Source organism: Nelumbo lutea, chromosome 1, assembly GCF_056320005.1.
Source record: "Nelumbo lutea isolate HS-2025 chromosome 1, American lotus-T2T, whole genome shotgun sequence".
Taxonomy (NCBI): Eukaryota; Viridiplantae; Streptophyta; class Magnoliopsida; order Proteales; family Nelumbonaceae; genus Nelumbo; species Nelumbo lutea.
In genome coordinates this window covers 57,996,783-58,015,820 of record NC_142684.1, presented here as the reverse complement: position 1 = coordinate 58,015,820, position 19,038 = coordinate 57,996,783, and the positions used below count along the sequence as shown (strand labels likewise).

At 42.4% G+C, this 19,038-nt stretch overlaps 1 non-coding gene across 1 annotated transcript; it reads left to right on the top strand.

Annotated features, from left to right (window-relative positions):
- Window positions 1-12,875: 12,875 nt before the first annotated feature.
- LOC148874706 (small nucleolar RNA R71) lies at window positions 12,876-12,982 on the top strand. Its single transcript, XR_016106252.1, has one exon. It is a non-coding gene; the product is annotated as a small nucleolar RNA R71 (small nucleolar RNA).
- The last annotated feature ends 6,056 nt before the right edge of the window (window positions 12,983-19,038 follow it).

Sequence of the window (19,038 nt, the reverse complement as noted above, 5' to 3'; positions counted from 1 at the left end):
AATCTGTGGTTTGATGGGGGCTGTTCTCACCCCTAAAATTTCCTTCTTGGGATGAGGGGTTAATGGTTAATTGCAAGATGCAATTCGGCCCACATCTATAAAACTCAGTTTTGATTTACTAGAACTGCTTTAGCCCAATTCAGCATAAATGCTATATGGGCCGAACTGCTCTTTGTAGTTCAGCCCATATACCTAGATGATATTATTTGATAATATTATCAGTTTTAAATGGGCTGAAAAGGTTTTTAAATTTTAATTATGGTTTTTACAGTTATTTAATTGATTGGATCAATTATGGATTTCATGCATGTGATGTATGTGATGTAATGTGTTGCGTACATGGGCCATAAGTACTTGGCCCATGTAAATTCAATGGTGGCTCTTTCGAACACCATGGCTGAATGCATATCATTGCCATGGTGCCCTTAAGATCATTGAATGATCTCCCTTTCTCAATAGGGCCCACTTCAGTTTCTCCCTAAGAGGAACACCTTGGAACCCTAGCCGTTTTGGGCCCACTTTGAATCTGGCTTTATGAAAGTCAATGGGAGCCACTTTGGTTTGACCTAAATCATATTTAAGGGGTTTTTTGTCCCCTCCATTAAATATAAGTGCATGTGATAGGGAATTTCATATGATGAATTCTCTAAAGGCCTTCCATCATTAGTATGAAGGTTGACGGAATTGGTGGGAAGAGATGCACCATAAAGTTAGGCTATCCATCTGCTAATGTAGTTGGTGTGCTTCATGAGATGATAGAGGCGTCATAGACCGATGTAGGAGGGGTCTATCCCAAAATAGAAGACTCTTTCACAGTACCTTGGCGTTCATGAACATGATGGGTGAGCACTTACTGGACAAAAAGGTTTAACCTAAAATGGCTATGAACCTTGTCTAACAGAGGCCATAGGGAAAGCTCATAAGATGAGGTGGATGAGATCCTTCACAGAAGGTGGTGGGGTTTTGCAGCTAAAACAGCTGGCTCCATGCACCCCATGAGGTTTTCCACATTTCAAGAGACACAACTATCTCCATCACCGAGATGAAGGGAATCTCAAAGATGCCCAAAATGGATATGGAACATAGATTAAAAGCCCTTTCTATGTGATGACAAGAATCAATTAGGTTGTGGACTTATAAATCTGCTTTGCCTTTACCAGAAATGGCAAACGGAAACTTCACCAAGTTGTTGGATGATAACAAACTCAAGGGGCCTAATTATGCTGACTGGTTCCGAAACCTTATGTTGGTTATGACATCTGAGAAATTGGACAAAATTGCTAAGAACCCTGCTCTAGATAGTCCAGGTGATAGGACTTTTGAGGCTCGAATAAGAGAGTATCAAGAATGGAAAGAGAAAAATTCTCTTGCCCGATGTTATATTATAGCCTCTTTAGACAATCCGATACAACGACAATTTGATAAGATCGAAGTGTCCAAGGATATATTGGATAGTTTGAAGACTATGTATGAAGAGTAGAACCATTCTACTCGACAAAAGGTCTTAAAATTGTTTATGACCACACAGATGACCGAGAACGAATAGGTTCATGACCATTGTCTAAAGATGATGGGTTATATCAATGAACTGGAAGCTCTCAGGTCAGGGTTAGATCATGGCACCAAAATTGGTGATGTCCTCAATTCCTTACCTTCGTCCTTCAATCAATTTATCATGAATTACAACATGAATAAACTAAACGTTAGCCTTTAGGAACTCAACAATATGTTACAGAGGGCTAAAGAACTGATTAAGAAGGATAAGCCGATAACCATGCTTATTGAAGGTGGCAAATCGGGTAAGAAAAGCGGAAGGCTAAAAGGAAGGCTCAGAAGAAGGGTAACAAAACTAAAAAGTAGAAGAAAGACAAGGCATCGGATGAATGTCACTTCTGCAAGCAGGCCGGCCACTAAAAGAGGAATTGTCCTCAATAACTGGAGACAAAGAAACAAGGTATGTTTGATTCTTTTATAATAGAGACCAATTTGTTGGTCACTTCTATTTCCTGGTGTATTGACTCAGGGCTTCGACTCATGCTTGTAACTCACTGCAGGGGTTCAAGATAAGTAAAAGACTAAGCGATGGAGAAGTGACACTTTACTTAGGGACTTCTGCAAATGTTGCAGCTACGACCATAAGCACTGTAGAATTAGTAAGGGATTATTGTACTTTAAGATTGTCTTTCCGTACCGAGCTTAAGAAGAAATTTGATTTTTGTGTCAAAATTGTGCATGGATGGTTATTCTATTTTGTTTAGTAATGTGATTATTGTTAAATGGAATAACAAATTCCTAGCATATGGGAAACTTGAGAATGGTCTTTATGTTCTCCATCCCTCTCTGAAAACCAACATTACCGAAACTACATCGAAAATAATCCCCAAGAAAAGAATCTGGGATATAGTTAGTCCCATGTGCCTGTGGCATTACTGACTTGGCCACATTAACATAGATCGTATCACAAGGTTGGTAAAGAATGGTCTTTTGGATTTTCTAACCGTAGAAGATCTTCCAACCTATGAACATTGCCTTCAGGGTAAGATGACGAAGCGGCCATTTACAGGAAAGCCCGAAAGATCTATAGGCACACTTGACCTGATACATACTGATGTATGTGGTTCCCTAAATGTTAGGACACATAATCAGCATGTTTATTTCATAACCTTTACCGATGATTATTCTTGGTATGGTTACGTGTACCTAATGAGACATAAGTCCGAATCCTTTGAAAAGTTTAAGGCGTTCAAACAAGAAGTCGAGAAATAGTTTGAGAGAGAAATTAAAGCCCTTCGATCAGATTGAGGTGGTGAGTATCTCTCTGACGAATTCAATGACTACTTAAAGGACAATGGGGTAGTATCACAATTAGCCCCTCCCGTTGCACAATAGTTAAACGGTGTGTCGGAGAGGAGGAACCATACCCTATTGGATATGGTATGATCACTTCTCATCCATTTAGAATTACCTACATCCTTTTGGGGATACACATTGGAGACTGCGATTTACGTGCTAAACCAGATTCCAATCAAATCCATTCCGAAAACTCCCTATGATCTTTGGACCGGTAAGAAACCAAGTGTGAGACACTTGAAAATTTGGGGTTGTCTGACACATGCTAAAAGAAATAGTGCTGACAAATTGGAATCTAAGACCAGCCGTTGTCTATTTGTAGGTTACCCCAAAGCTCTGTAGGCTACCTATTCTATGATTCGAAAGAACAAAAGGTGTTTTGCAGTCGAAATGCCTGTTTCTTAGAAGAATATTACATCTTGGAAAATCTTCAGCAAGAAGTTGTTCTTGATGAGGAGAGCCCAGGAGTAGTAGGAGATGTCCCACAAGCTCCAGATACTCAACCTAGAAGGTCTACCCAGGTATCCAAGCCTCCAGTTCGTTATGGCTATGACCAAGAAAGTTATTTGGTGGAAGCCACAACAAGTGAGGAGGATCCCATGACTTATGCGGAAGTTATATTGGACATAGATTCCCTGGAGTGGGTAGATGCCATGAAAGCCGAGATGGACTCGATGGTGACCAACAAGGTCGGGACTCTTATGGATCCACCCTCTGGGGTGAAAGCAATTGGTTGCAAGTGGATTTACAAGAGGAAGAAGGACAAAGATGTTAACATTGAGACCTATAAAGCTCGTCTTGTGGAGAAAGGGTACACTCTACCCAGGTATCCAAGCCTCCAGTTCATTACGGCTATGACCAAGAAAGTTACTTGGTAGAAGCCACAACAAGTGAGGAGGATCCCACGACTTATGTGGAAGCTATATTGGACATAGATTCCCTGAAGTGGGTAGATGCCATGAAAGCCGAAATAGACTCGATGGTGACCAACAAGGTCTGGACTCTTATGGATCCACCCTCTAGGGTGAAAGCAATTGGTTGCAAATTGATTTACAAGAGGAAGAAGGACAAAGATGTTAACATTGAGACCTATAAACCTTGTCTTGTGGAGAAAGGGTACACTCAGAAAGATGTTAACATTGAGACCTATAAAGCTCGTCTTCCGGCTGATAGAAGTTTTGGGGGAAGGGCTTCGGCACATGTTGATTTGGCCATGACTAATTCAAGTATCCTCCCCATTCGGGGTTAAAGGCATGGTGGTGCTGATTTCCTTGCTGCCTTGCAAAGTTGCAAACAAAGTCAACCTATTTTGTGGATTGCCTAAACTGATTGCCAACTTGGCATTCAGTGTTGATGTGGCCTACCCCACACCAATCACATGTCACGGACTGTACATTCATGGCTGCCATCTGCATTGTTAGACAGTTTTGTATGCCCTTAGCTTCAATCAAAATTGATGTACTTTATGAGTTTATTGTCTTAACCCTATCTACTCAGAGAGTCCAGATCTGAATGTGATTCAGATCTAGAAACCTCCTAATGGGATTAGGATAAAGCTAATCTAATCTGCAGATAAGATAAGGGTTTAACCTTATCACTTGAAGAAAAGGCTGATCCAAATATGATTTGGATAAGCACCTCCTAATGGGATTAGGAGCTGATCTTTTCAAGGTAACAAAAAGAAGGAGGGGGCGGCAGCCTTGAGAGAGACCAAGAAACACATCAGATCCTCTTTAGTGCTGAAATCAAAAAGAGAGAATTCTGCAGCCTGCGAATACTCTCTTGCCGCCTCCCTGCTCTAGCCACCCTGTTTGCCAGTTCGATCTCCAGCTGTGGGAGAAGTCAAGATTGGATCTTGACATCAGTTCTTTGAGAAAGGATTGAAAAGAAAGCTGTGCTCACGTTCCATCCTACTGTTTCTTGCGAAGGACAGAGTTCTTGGGGAAGAACACTGCTGATTCTGCTCCATCCTGCGCTGCGCCATCTTCAATGGGAGCAGTCTTTGGATCCTTCCTTGGGCGTTAACACCTCCGTTGGGAGATATTACTTCTCCGTATTAGGTATCATTCTCTCCCATTCCTTTTGGTTCAGATCTGGTTCAGTTTAAGGTTCAAAATTGATCATTGAAAATATGATTTTCTAAATAGGGAATGTGATTCCCAGTTGAAGGGAGAGAAAAATTTTTGAAATTCGCCCCTTATTCCGCAATCTTTGGGCATCCATGGGATGGATCTCTCAACCCTTCAGTGATATCAGAGCCAGGTTCAAATATTGAACCATTCTGTTTCAGATCTGAACCTGCGCAATTGGGGAGAAGGCGTTCTACCCAATTTGCGCAGATTTGGTTTTGGGAAATTTGTTCCCAAAACAGATGGGCAAATAATCTGAAATTAATTTTAAATAAATATGATTATTATTTAGAATTGTTCTTTATAATTTTCTTGATTTATGGGTTGTTCGTACAAGAGGAGATCGAATTCTTGGTTTGCGCAGGGAATCTGCGATTTTGCAATTCTTGATTTATTTTGGGTCTGTAAATAATTTTTTTATTTTCTAGACTCAATGTATAGGTATTCGATCTGATGTAATTATTAATAGAAATAGAATTTCTATTTATTTTTATTTTGGATCGAAGTTGGCGGTGTAGAAAAGGAGATTTCGCAGATGAAAGAAATGCTATCTGCGATTTGCAGTTTGTGAAACTGCATTCTGTGATCTAACCTCTGTTTTGCAGGAAGGATTGTGCGAACAGCCCTGTTTGACTGATTCTTGTATTTCCTTTTATCAATATTTAATTTCAGAATATTTTCTTGAATTAAGGATTTAATTAAAAATCAAACACTAGACCCATTCGAACCAAGATTGGTTCAAAACTGTTTGAACCAATTCTAGGGTTTAATCAAGGCTGAAAGTAGCCCTAATTTCCCACTAATGGGCCTGAGGATTGATATTTAATTAAATGGTTAATTCAGCCCAGCCTGTAAAGGCCCAGTTTTAAATAGTTAAAACTGAAAAAGCCCATTTTAAAGGATAAAGCTATATGGGCCGAACTGGGTAACCCTAATTCAGCCCACAAACCTAGATAATATTAACGGTTAATATTATGGAATTTCAACGGGCTTCCAACGGGCCTTACAGATAATTAATTGATTGGATCAATTTATCCCTGCATGTAATGTATGGATGTGTGAGGTGCTGCGTACATGGGCCATAAGTACTTGGCCCATGCTCATTCGACAGTGGCTCTTGCGCACACCATGGCTGAATGCACATCATTTCCATGGTGTCCCTATCGGTCATTGGATGACTTCCCTCAATGGTGGGCCCCACACCTCATCAAGAGGTTACGTGCGGAACCCTATCCGATTCAAGGCCCACCGAAATCTGGCTTTATGAAAGTTAGTGGGAGCCACTTTGGTTTGACCTAAATCAAACTAGGGCATAATTTTGTTCCCTCCAGCTAATATGAGTGCATGTGATAGGGAGATTCATATGATGAACTCTCTAAAGGCCTTCCATCATTAGCATGAGGAAAATGGACTATCCATTTGCTATTGGGCTTGTCTGAGTGTTTCATAAGATGATAGGGGCGTCATAGACCGATGTGGGAGGGGCTTCACCAGAAAATGGGAACTCTCTCACGGTACCTTGGCGTTCACGAATATGATGGGTGAGCACTCACTGGACAGAAAGGTTTACCTGAAAACGGCTTTGAACCTTGTCTGACAGAGGCCAAAGGGAAAACTCATATGATGAGTGGATGTGATCCTTCACAGAAAGGTGGTGGGGTTATGCAGCTGAAACAATTGGCTCCATGCACCCTATGTGATTTCCCACATTTCCAGAGACAACCCGTAGTCTCCATCATTGAGAAAGGAGGGAAATCTCAAAGACGAATAAATGAAAATGGATCGTAGATTAAAATCCATATCTATGAAATGAACATGAATCAAATTAGGTTGTGGACTGATGTTTGCTCTTTTATCAGAAAATGGCAAACGGATCTTTTGCAAAACTACTTGATGACAACAAGTTGAAGGGCCCAAACTATGCTGACTGGTACAGGAACCTTATGTTGGTCCTAGCTTCTAAAAAGCTGGACAAAGTGGCAAAGAATCTTGCCCCGGAGCGTCCGGGTGATAGGGCTTCTGAGGCCCGAAAGAGAGACTATCAAGAATAGGAGGAGAAAAACTCCCTTGCCCGGTGTTACATCATTGCCTCCTTAGACAATCCGATACAGAGACAGTTCGATCATATCGAACTTGCCAAAGACATATTGGACAGTCTCAGGACAATGTATGAAGAGCAGAATCGCTCTACTTGACAAAAGGTCTTCAAACACTTCATGACCGCACAAATGTCCAAGGGTCAACAAGTTCACGACCATTATCTTCGGATGATGGGATACATCAACGAACTGGAGGCTCTTGGATCCAGGCTGGACCTTGCAACCTAGATAGATGCTATCCTTAACTCTTTGCCTCCTTCCTTTAATTCGTTCATCATGAACTATAACATGAACAAGCTGAATATCAGCTTACAAGAGCTCAGCAATATGTTGCAAAGAGCTGAAGAACTGATTAGAAAGGATGAGCCTGTAGCCATGCTTGTTGAAACTGGCAAGACAGGCAAGAGAAAGAGGAAGGCAAAGAAGCCTCAGAAGAAAGCCGCTAAGAGCAAGAAGCAGAAGAAAGACAAAGCATTGGATGCCTGTCACTTCTGCAAGAAGACCGGCCATTGGAAAAGGAATTGTCCTGCCTACCTGGAATCCAAGAAAGGTAACTTCGAAACTTGTGTTATAGAAACCAATTTGTTGGTAACTTCTGCATCCTGGTGTATTGACTCTGGGCTTCGACTCATGCTTGTAACTCACTGCAGGGGTTCAAGGTAAGCAGAAGGAAGAGTGAAGGAGAAGTCACACTCTTCTTGGGGACTACTGCAACTGTTGCAGCCGCGGCCATAGGAACCGTGGAATTAATTTTTAGAGGAGGAATAATTGTACTGAAAGACTATCTTTATGTACAAAATTTAAGGAGAAATTTGATTTCTGTCTCAAAACTGTGTGCAGATGGTTATTCTGTCTTCTTTAGTAATACGATTACTATTAAAAGAAACAACAGATTCATCGCATACGGGGAACTGGAGAACGGTCTCTATGTTCTACATCCTTCTCTAGAAACTAACATAACCGAAACTACGTTGGCTGAAATCCCTAAGAAGAGAGCTCGTGATACAGTTAATCTCACATGTCTGTGGCATTATCGACTTGGCCACATCGGTGTTGACCGAATCACAAGGTTGGTAAAGGATGGTCCTTTGGATTTTCTAACTGTAGAATATCTTCCCACTTGTGAGCCTTGCCTACAAGGCAAGATGACGAAACGGCCATTTAACGGTAAGCCTGAAGGATGTACGGGCACACTTGACCTAATACATACTGATGTATGTGGTCCCCTGAGTGTTAGGACACAAAATCAACATGTGTATTTCATCACCTTCACAGATGATTTTTCACGATACGGTTACGTGTACCAAATGAGACACAAGTCTGAATCCTTTGAAAAGTTCAAAGAGTTTAGACAAGAGGTCGAGAGATTAAGGCCCTTCGATCAGATCAAGGTGGCGAGTATCTCTTTGACAAATTCAGGGACTACTTAAAGGACAATGGGATATTATCACAATTAACTCCTCCTGCTACACCACAACTTAATGGTGTTTCAGAGAGGAGGAATAGGACCTTATTGGATATGGTCCAGTCGCTTCTCATACACTCAGAGTTACCCACATCCTTTTGGGGTTACGCATTAGAGATTGCGATTTATGTGCTGAATCGGGTTCCAACCAAATCGGTTCCGAATACTCCATATGAACTTTGGACCGGAAAGAAACCAAGTGTCAAACACTTGAAGATTTGGGGTTGTCCAACACACGTTAAAAGAACGAGTGCAGACAAGTTGGAATCCAAGACCAGTCATTGCCTATTTGTAGGCTACCCAAAAGGCTCTGTAGGTTACCTATTCTATGACCCAAGTGAGCAGAAAGTGTTCTACAGTCGTAATGCGTAATTCTTGGAAACCCATCGTCAGGAAGTTGTTCTTGATGAGGAGAGCTCAGGAGCAGTGGGAGATGTCCCACAAGTTCCAGGTAGTGACCAACCTAGAAGATCCACTCGGGTATCCAGGCCACCAGTCTGTTATGGTTATGACCAGGATAGTTACCTGGTGGAAACCTTGACTAGTGAGGAGGATCCCGTGACTTACACGGAAGCTATGTTGGACATAGATTCCCAGAAGTGGGTGGAGGCCATGAGAGCAGAGATGGACTCAATGGAGACCAATGGAATCTGGACTCTAGTAGATCCGCCCTCCGGGGTAAAAGCAATCAGTTGCAAATGGATTTACAAGAGGAAGAAGGGCCCCGATGGTAAGGTTGAGACCTTCAAGGCTCATCTGGTGGCGAAAGGGTACACTCAGAAAGAGGGCATCAATTATGAGGAAACCTTTTCGCCAGTGGCTATGCTTAAATCCATTAGGATCCTGCTAGCTATAGCAGCATACCATGATTATGAGATTTGGCAAATGGATGTCAAAACTGCATTCCTGAATGGAGATCTTACTGAAGATATCTATATGGAGCAGCCACAAAGCTTCATTGCTGCAGAATAGGAAAACATGGTATGTAAACTTAATAGATCCATTTATGGACTTAAGCAAGTTTCTAGAAGTTGGAACATCCGTTTTGACTCTGCCGTCAAATCGTTTGACTTTGAGCAGAATCCGGATGAACCCTGTGTTTACAGGAAGTACAGTGGAGATAAAGTTACCTTCTTGGTTCTGTATGTAGATGACATTCTACTCATTGGGAATGAAGTAGATATGTTAACTACGGTGAAAGTATGGTTATCACAGCAACTCTCCATGAAAGATCTTGGAGAAGCCTCCTATATACTGGGTCTTCGACTCTATAGAGATAGATCGAAGCGGATAATAGGATTATCCCAATCTGCCTACATTGACAAAATAGTCAAGAGATACAGCATGGAAAACTCCAAGAAAGGAAATGTTCCTTTCAGGCACGGAGTCACTCTCTCCAAGAAGATGTCTCCCAAGACTTCTGAGGAGATTGATGGCATGAAAGACGTTCCCTATGCCTCTGCCGTAGGGAGCATCATGTATGCCATGTTGTGCACTCGTCCTGACATAGCTCAGGCAGTGAGTGTAGTAAGCAGATTTCAGGCCAACCCAGGGCAGGAGCATTGGACTTCGAAGGACAAAAGAGTTTTGTCTATTATTCGACGGTAGCTCACTACAGATCTAAGGGTATACAGATGCCAATTTTCAGTCAGACCTAGATGATAGAAAATCTACATCTGGATATGTTTTCACGATAGGATCGTGTGCTGTTTGCTGGAAAAGCAGCAAACAGGGGTCCACTGCAGACTCCACGACCGAGGCCGAGTACATTGCCGCAAGTGAGGCTGCCAAAGAAGCCGTATGGATGAAGAAGTTCATTCATGAGTTGGGAGTAGTTCCGTCCGACACATCACCCATCCCATTGTTGTGTGACAACAATGGAGCTATTGCTCAGGCTGAGGATCCACGAGCCCACTCGAAGTCGAAGCACATCGAGAGGAAGTACCACGTACTGCGGGAGATTGTTGGTAGAGGGGACGTCCTGATTCAGAAGGTAGCGTCAGTGGATAATGTAGCAGACCCATTGACAAAGTCACTATCACAGAAAGTGGTTGAGAAACACGTGGAAAGCATGGGACTCCGGCTAGTACCTGATTGGACCTAAGTGCAAGTGGGAGCAGTTAGACAGTTTTGTATGCCCCTAGCTTCAATCAAAATTGATGTACTTTATGAGTTTATTATAAATGAATAAAAGTACATATTTGATTCATGTTCCCTTGGTATGTTTCTATGTAATACCCTTAAACTGGACACTTATTGAGACTCGTGTTAGTTTAGAATGTTCACAGCCAGTGGGTCGGTCTGGGAGACCTATCCTGACAAGGCTGACACTATGGTGCCACCAAGTCGGTTGGGGTGGCTTGTCTCAGCTACCGGGGTGAGACCCCAGGCACATACAGTGTGGGATTAATTGAATCTTTGAACTGGACCAGATTTCCAATATTGCCTTGGACCTTGGAGATTGATGGGCAAAACTGGAAAGTCACACCCGACCCTTAGACTCGATTATGATACTATACTAGGTGTCGGATCGGGCTGTCTTTGATGTACCAATCAGTGAGATCCTTAGCGGGGGTCAAAACCTGGGTATGTTGGGACAATCCGAGAATTCATCTGAGTGGGTGATCATAGTGACAGGATCAGCCCCTTTGTCGGACAAAGGTAATGATCGGGGATGCACTCTCACTGTTGGAAACCAAGACTACCGGCAGCCGATTTCAACCGTTGAAATTTGTTTTTGTGAAGTATATTTTATATGAGATATAAAAGTATATATATTATGGTTTCTAAAATGTTTGCAAAAAGGTTTTAATTCCCGGGATCCATATAAGTGGAGAGTGCAACACTGTTCCTTGCAGCCAAGGGAGAGGTCCGCTTTTGTCGGGCAGTGTATGATCATTATGGGCTGAGAGGTTAAGTGTAAGACCATTGAGGATAATACCTAATGGACTAATCTTGCATCTGCCCACAGTCCCTGGGTGTTACAAAGTGGCTTGGCCCTGGGACCACTTAGGGTAAGTGTTGGGCCCATAGAGACCATTTGATGGGTTTCAGGGGGTGCACTGTCTTTAACAGTGTATTCGACCAGGCCTTGTAACAAAGGCTGGGCCGAACCCATGTGGCTGATGTGTAGATCAATGCTTGGGTCCCACGCCATACAAGGAAGCCCAACTGGGCAGCAGTTAGGAAGGTTAAGTGAGCACATAAGCTTAATGGGCCTAAAGCCCATTTCGAACTGGGCTATTTATTTTGTTAATTAAAGGGGCGAATTCTAAGATAGATTAGCAAATAGGATAGGGTCTTAACCCTATCCACTCAGAGAGTCCAGATCTGAATGTGATTCAGATCTAGAAACCTCCTAATAAAATTAGGATAAAGCTAATCTAATCTGCAGATAAGATAAGGGTTTAACCTTATCACTAGAAGAAAAGGTTGATCCAAATATGATTTGGATAAGCACTTCCTAATGGGATTAGGAGCTGATCTTTTCAAGGTAACAAAAAGAAGGAGGGGGCGGCAGCCTTGAGAGAGACCAAGAAACACATCAAATCCTCTTTAGTGCTGAAATCAAAAAGAGAGAATTCTGCAGCCTGCGAATACTCTCTTGCCGCCTCCCTGCTCTAGCCACCCTGTTTGCCAGTTCGATCTCCAGCTATGGGAGAAGTCAAGATTGGATCTTGACATCAGTTCTTTGAGAAAGGATTGAAAAGGAAATTGTGCTCATGTTCCATCCTACTGTTTCTTGCGAAGGACAGAGTTCTTGGGGAAGAACACTGCTGATTCTGCTCCATCCTGCACTGCTCCATCTTCAATGGGAGCAGTCTTTGGATCCTTCCTTGGGCGTTAACACCTTCGTTGGGAGATATTACTTCTCCGTATCAGGTATCATTCTCTCCCATTCCTTTTGGTTCAGATCTGGTTCAGTTTAAGGTTCAAAATTGATCATTGAAAATATGATTTTCTAAATAAGGGATGTGATTCCCAGTTGAAGGGAGAGAAAAATTTTTGAAACTCGCCCCTTATTCCGCAATCTTTTTGTGTCCATGGGATGGATCTCTCAACCCTTCATGCATCTCATCAATTTTCTTGCTAAGTGCACCTATTTGTGTAGATTGAACTGTGTATGAGTCCACATTGTGAAGACTATGTTGCTTCCTCACTTGCGTTCTCTCTGAATGCCATTGGTAATTATTGGTTGTCATCTCCTCTATGAGTGCATGGACCACTTCAGGGGTCTTATTCTTGATGGAGCCCCTGGCTGCCGCAGCTAAGATGGTCTGGTTGGATTCGATTAGACCATTGTAGAAGGTTTGCACTTGCAGCCATATAGGAAGTCCATGGTGAGGGACCTTCCTTAACAACTCCTTATACCGCTCCCATGACCCATATAAAGATTCTCCATCTTGTTGGAAGAAAGTGGTGATGTAATTTCTCATCTTTGCTATCTTGGATGGAGGGAAGTACTTGAAGAGGAATCGGCTAGCCATCTCATCCCAAGTGGCTATAGATCTAGCCAGTAATGAATTCAGCCAAGCATTGGCCTTGTCTTTCAATGAAAATGGGAATAACCTCAACATAACAACATCATCACTCACCCCATTATGTTTGAAAGTGTCACAAATCTCCAAAAATTGGCTATGTGAGAGTTTGAATCTTCATGAGCCATCCCACAAAATTGAACAGTGTTTTGGATAATTTGAATTATGGTTGGTTTGGTCTCAAAATTATTAGCAGCAATGGCTGGTCTTACAATGCTTGAAGCAGCTTTAGTTAGGGTTGGTTTGGCATTGTCCATCATAGACCTTGGTTCGGCCATTTCTTCAATTTCAGCTCTAACTTGTCTAGTAGCTCGTAAGCAGATGCAGAGGGTTCTTTCAATCTCCAGGTCGTAAGGGACTTCCTCTAGTTCAGATCTGCTTGTCATTAACTGTACAAGTCAAAGCAAGAAAAAGACTAATGTACTCAAATCAGAATTGTAAATAATTAAACAATTAGCAATCCTAATCTAACAGAAATTTACAAGGCAAAGACTGAATGTTATCTAAGAAGACAAAGCTTTAAACATAATAACAATCAGCAGGCTGAATATGGACAGATCTGAACTCTGATATACTAGCTTGAAATCAGAGAAGTAGCCTATCAACTCTAGCACATTGCACACTTGAAGCAAGAAGAGCAGCCTAACATAGAGAAAATCGGCAAGAAATTCTGATTTCAACAATGAAGATTAATTGAAAGCTAATTGAATATGGTTCTTTATATCTCATAACAATCAGCAGCCTAACACAGATATGGATATTAGCCTAAGATTTTTTGGTGTGCTCGGGTATGATTTCTGCACTCAGCACTGAAAGCTAATGTGTACAGATCAGAACTCCACTGATTTTATGAGATATAAAGAACCAGAAATAAGTTCAGCTGGCAATACTAGATCAGTAATCAAAATTAAACAAATCAGCAATAGAAGAGAAACTATAGATATCATAAAATACCAATCTGAATCCTACTTCAAATTAGAAATATATCAGATCTATTAAACCAGAAATGGAACAACAAGCTATAGAGTTTTTTTTTCTGCAAAACACAGATCTGAAATCTGTCAAATCATCAAAGTAACCTAGATGCATTCGGAAAGGAGAAAAAAAAATCTGAACTACTGAAACTAGCTACACTACTGAAAATAGAACAACAAACTGAGAAAGAGGCAATTAACACTAAGCAAAAAAACTACTTCTATCAGCAAGGAAAGTTACACTATCTACAGATCTGAACCAAATAGAAAAAAAAAATTCAGATTACCTAGTATAGAATTAGAAGCATTCGGCTATAAGAAGATATTACCTAAATCAGTAATGTAGGTTAGTGTGTGCAGATCAGAACTATAATGTATAGAACTAAAACTACTTCTATCGGCTACAATACTGAACTAGAACAACTCTATTATTATTTTTTTTCTGTGTGCTCAGATCTGAATTCTGAATTCAGCAATGATAGTAATGTATACAGATCTGAACCACACTATTTTTGTAAAATATGTAGAACTAAAATGCAGCTACACTACTGAGACTAAGATAGCAATCAAAGATGAAGCAATTCAGCAATGGGAAAGAAAACTACTTATATCAGCAATGGAGGCTACAAAATACAAATCTGAATCTTAACATAAAGAATTAGATATCAGATTAACAGTGGCTAATAGTTCATAATATTGCTACAATAAGTCCCTGGCAACGGCACCAAAAATTGATGTGTAATTACTTATACTAGCAAGTGCACTATCCGCACAAGTAATAGAGTGATGAATAAAGTATCGTTCCCACGAAGACTTATGTAGCAACTACTAGTAGTACATCAGCCAACTCTTATCTGATTAGCCAAAATTTAAGTCTAATTCAAATCTGAAATCCTAACTACAAAACTCGCTCTAACAAATTTGATCAAACACATTGCAAATAAATTGAGAAGACAAGCTAACTATGCACATAATTGATTCAACAATTAGATCTCTAGGTCATTCGATTAGATTATGATTCAGCCTTGGTTTGGTGAAATCCAAAGGCAATGAACAACCTCTCTCAAGTGCATGTTCATGTTAGACAGTTTTGTATGCCCTTAGCTTCAATCAAAATGATGTACTTTATGAGTTTATTGTAAATGAATAAAAGTGCATATTTGATTCATGTTCCCTTGGTATGTTTCTGTGTAATACCCTTAAACTGGACACTTAATGAGATTCGTGTTAGTTTAAAATGTTCATAGCCAGTGGGTCGGTCTGGGGAGACCTATCCTGACAAGGCTGACACTGTGGTGCCACCAAGTCGGTTGGGGTGGCTTGTCTCAACTACCAAGGTGAGACCCTAGGCACATACAGTGTGGGATTAATTGAATCTTTGAAATAGACCAGATTTCCAATATTGCCCTGGACCTTGGAGATTGATGGGCAAAACTGGAAAGTCACACCCGACTCCTAGACTCGATTATGATACTGCACTAGGTGTCGGATTGGGCTGTCTTTGATGTACCAATCAGTGAGATCCTTAGCGGGGGTCAAAACCTGGGTATGTTGGGATAGTCTGAGAATTCATCTGAGTGGGTGATCATAGTGACAGGATCAGCCCTTTTGTCGGACAAAGGTAATGATCGGGGATGCATTCTCACTGTTGGAAACCAAGACTACTGGCAGCCGATTTCAATCGTTGAGATTTGTTTTGCAAAATATATTTTATATGAGATATAAAAGTATATATATTATGGTTTTGAAATGTTTGCAAATAGGTTTTAATTCCCGGGATCCAAATTTGAGAGAGTGCAACACTGTTTCTTGTAGCCAAGGGAGAGGTCCTCTCTTGTCGGACAGTGTATGATCATTATGGGCTGAGAGGTTAAGTGTAAGGCCATTGAGGATAATGCCTGATGGGCTAATCTTGCATCTGCCCACAGTCCCTGGGTGTTACAAGGTGGCTTGGCCCAGGGACCACTTAGGGTAAGTGTTGGGCCCATAGAGCACATCTGATGTGTTTGCAGATGGTGCATTGTCCATAACAGTGTATTCGGCCAGGCCTTGTAACAAAGGCTAGGCTGAACCCATGTGGCTGATGTGTAGATCAATGTTTGGGTCCCACACCATACAAGGAAGCCCAACTGGGCAGCAGTTTGGAAGGCTTGATGAATACATAACCCTAAATGGGCCTTAAGCCCATTTCGAACTGGGCTAATTTGATTAGTCTTTAAGAGGCGAATTCTGAGATAAGGTCAGCTGATAGGATTGGGCCCACACCCTATCCACTCAGAGAATCCAAGATCTAAATGAGATTTAGATTTGGAAACTTCTTAATTAGATTAGGAGCTGGCAGATCTAATTTGCAGATAAAATAAGGATTATCCCTTATCTTAAAGGGACTTCTAATCTAGATATGATTTGGGTTAGCAACTCCTAATGGGATTAGGAGCTGATCCCTTTAAGTCTATAAAAGGAAGAGGGGGCGGCAGCCTTTAGACATCCAACACAACATTCAACAGACTCAAATCTTGTCTTCAGAGCTTAGATCACAGAGGAGAGAATTCTGCACCCTACAAATTCTCTCTAGCCGCCTCCTTCCTACAGCCGCCGCCTATAGCAGTTCGATCTCCATTGCTTGGGAGAAATCAAGATTGAATCTTGATTCTAATCTTTTGCAGAAAAGATTGGTAGGAGTTGTATTCACAAGCCGTCTAGGTGATTCTTGGGAAGAATCATGTTCTTAGGAAGGATACTGTTGATTCTGCTCCACCCTGCACTGTACCATCTTCAGTGGGAGCAGTTTTTCATTTCTACCTTGGGCGTGAACACCTCCATTGAGAGATATTATTTCTCTGTATCAGGTATTATCTCTCTCTCCTCCTTTTGGTTCAGATCTGGTTTAGTTTATGGTTCAAGAATGATCCTTGAAAATATGATTTTCTAAATAGGGAATTCGATTCCCAGTGGAAGGGAGAGAAAAATTTTTGAAATTCGCCCCCTTTATTCCTTAATCTTGGGCGTCCATGTGATGGATTTCCTATCCCTTCAGTTCATTCTATGCATGCGTGATGATTCTTCAATCTCTAGCAAGAATCTAATCCCCATGCATGCATTAAGATCTAGAAATTCTAGGGCATTGATGGAGGGTGATTTGATCCGACCCCCATTGGTGGAGGGTGATTTGACTCAGCACAAGTAACAGCTCAGCACAACGGTCTGACCGCGACTAAGTAACGAGCCCGCAGGGCAACTCGCCACAGGGAGAGCTCGCTACAACACGAGCTCGAGGATCCCTGATGTACTGAAAGGGAATACTCCAAGACAAGTCTATCCCAGCTCGCAAGCTAGGGTAACCAGCTCGCTCCAATACTTAGGCAGAAAAATTGCCTCAAGGGCCATTTCTAGAGGAATCACCTCGAAGTACCCCCAGGAGCTCGCTACAAGGTTGCTCGCAAGAAGGCAGTTCGCTACTAAGTAATGCGATGTTTTCAAGAAGCCTCTATTTGACAAGCCATACCCGCCAAACTGCACCACGTCTCCTGACTGGCAGTGCAGTCCCTGCCATTCCGACAGACTGCACCCACGTCTCTCAACAGATGGTGGCGTGTCTGTCCTTCCGGGTTATATCACTCATCTGATTGGGTAGTACTCTGCAATGGTCACCTGCGCAACCCTGGCAGATAATGGCTGCGACAAAGGTCCAGTGGCAGTTACACCTAATTTGATAAGAACGCTCATATTTAAGAGACCCATGGTCAAAGGGGAAAAGGTATCTTATATCTTACATCTTGAACATATATGAGCTCTATCTCGAGCTAATCTCGAACACTCAGTGATCTAGTGCGACCTGCACTCTTAGCCTTCTTTGCACTCTTTATTGCTTTCTCCAGCGTTCTAACTTAAGCATTGGAGTATTCCCACCGGGCAAGCCCCCAGGGAATCCTTCACCGTCTTCTTCTCAGGTACCGTCCGTCGCTAGCTAGGAGTGCCCGGATTGTGTAGCATCATTTGGCGTTGTTTGTGGGAAACACTTCAAAAAAGCCTTCCTCTAAGTTTCAACAACTTCCCTTTGAAGAATTAACATTCATGGCCTCCTCCAGCAATACCGGACGTGGTGCCAACCAGAACGCTTCTTGGGAGCAACCCCAGCTCCCCATTGTCTGTATTGGACAGTTCACCATTCCCTTCTCTGTGGATGGAATCCCCAGTTTGAACGTGCATCTCAGAGTGGCACCCGTGAATGCTCCACTCCCTTCCACGGTTGGAGCGACCTTTGCTGAACCATCGGTTGTGCCCCCAGTGACCAACCTGAAACAGTTGGAAGACCTAGTGCAGTGCATGCGAGCCATGCAAGCTCAAATGCAGCAGTTCCAGCAGTTCCAACTCTACCAGCAGCAAGTGTTGCATCAAGTATCTCAGTACCAGTATTAGTGGCAGTTCCCTTCCTTGCCTCAGGCCCAACAGCCGCTTCCCCCTCGGCACCCGGCCACAAAGCAAACCAAGCCCTCCCATCAGAGCAAATGACCTCGCCAGGGAGAAGCCTCTCCGGCCCAGGATCCTTCCAAGAGCCAAGCCTCACCCCATGGCATAAAGGAGAGGCCAGCCACCCCCGCCTCACAGCCTGTGGGTAGGTCGGGGGCCTCCTAGCCGAACAAGCCCGCATTGCCCCAGAACTCTCAGTTCGAGCTCTCGCTCACAAAAAACCCGTTTGAGGTCTTAACAACAGACTACAGGCAGGGCCCTTCGGTTTAGAGCTACCATTAGCAGTCCGAGCCCATCGAGCTTGGTAATACTGAAGCAAGCAACACCAACACCGAGCTGACAAAGTAGCAGTGGAGACACCGACGAGCTCGCCGAACTACTACTCGTGTCTTGCCCGAGCTCAAAGGTAAGGAGGAGGTAAGCTCAAATGAAGTAAAAACTACTCCTCTCTTTTCAGTTCCTTCCTTGCTGTCGCCAAACTTCTTGTTGTCCCCATGCCAAGGGACTTCAAGC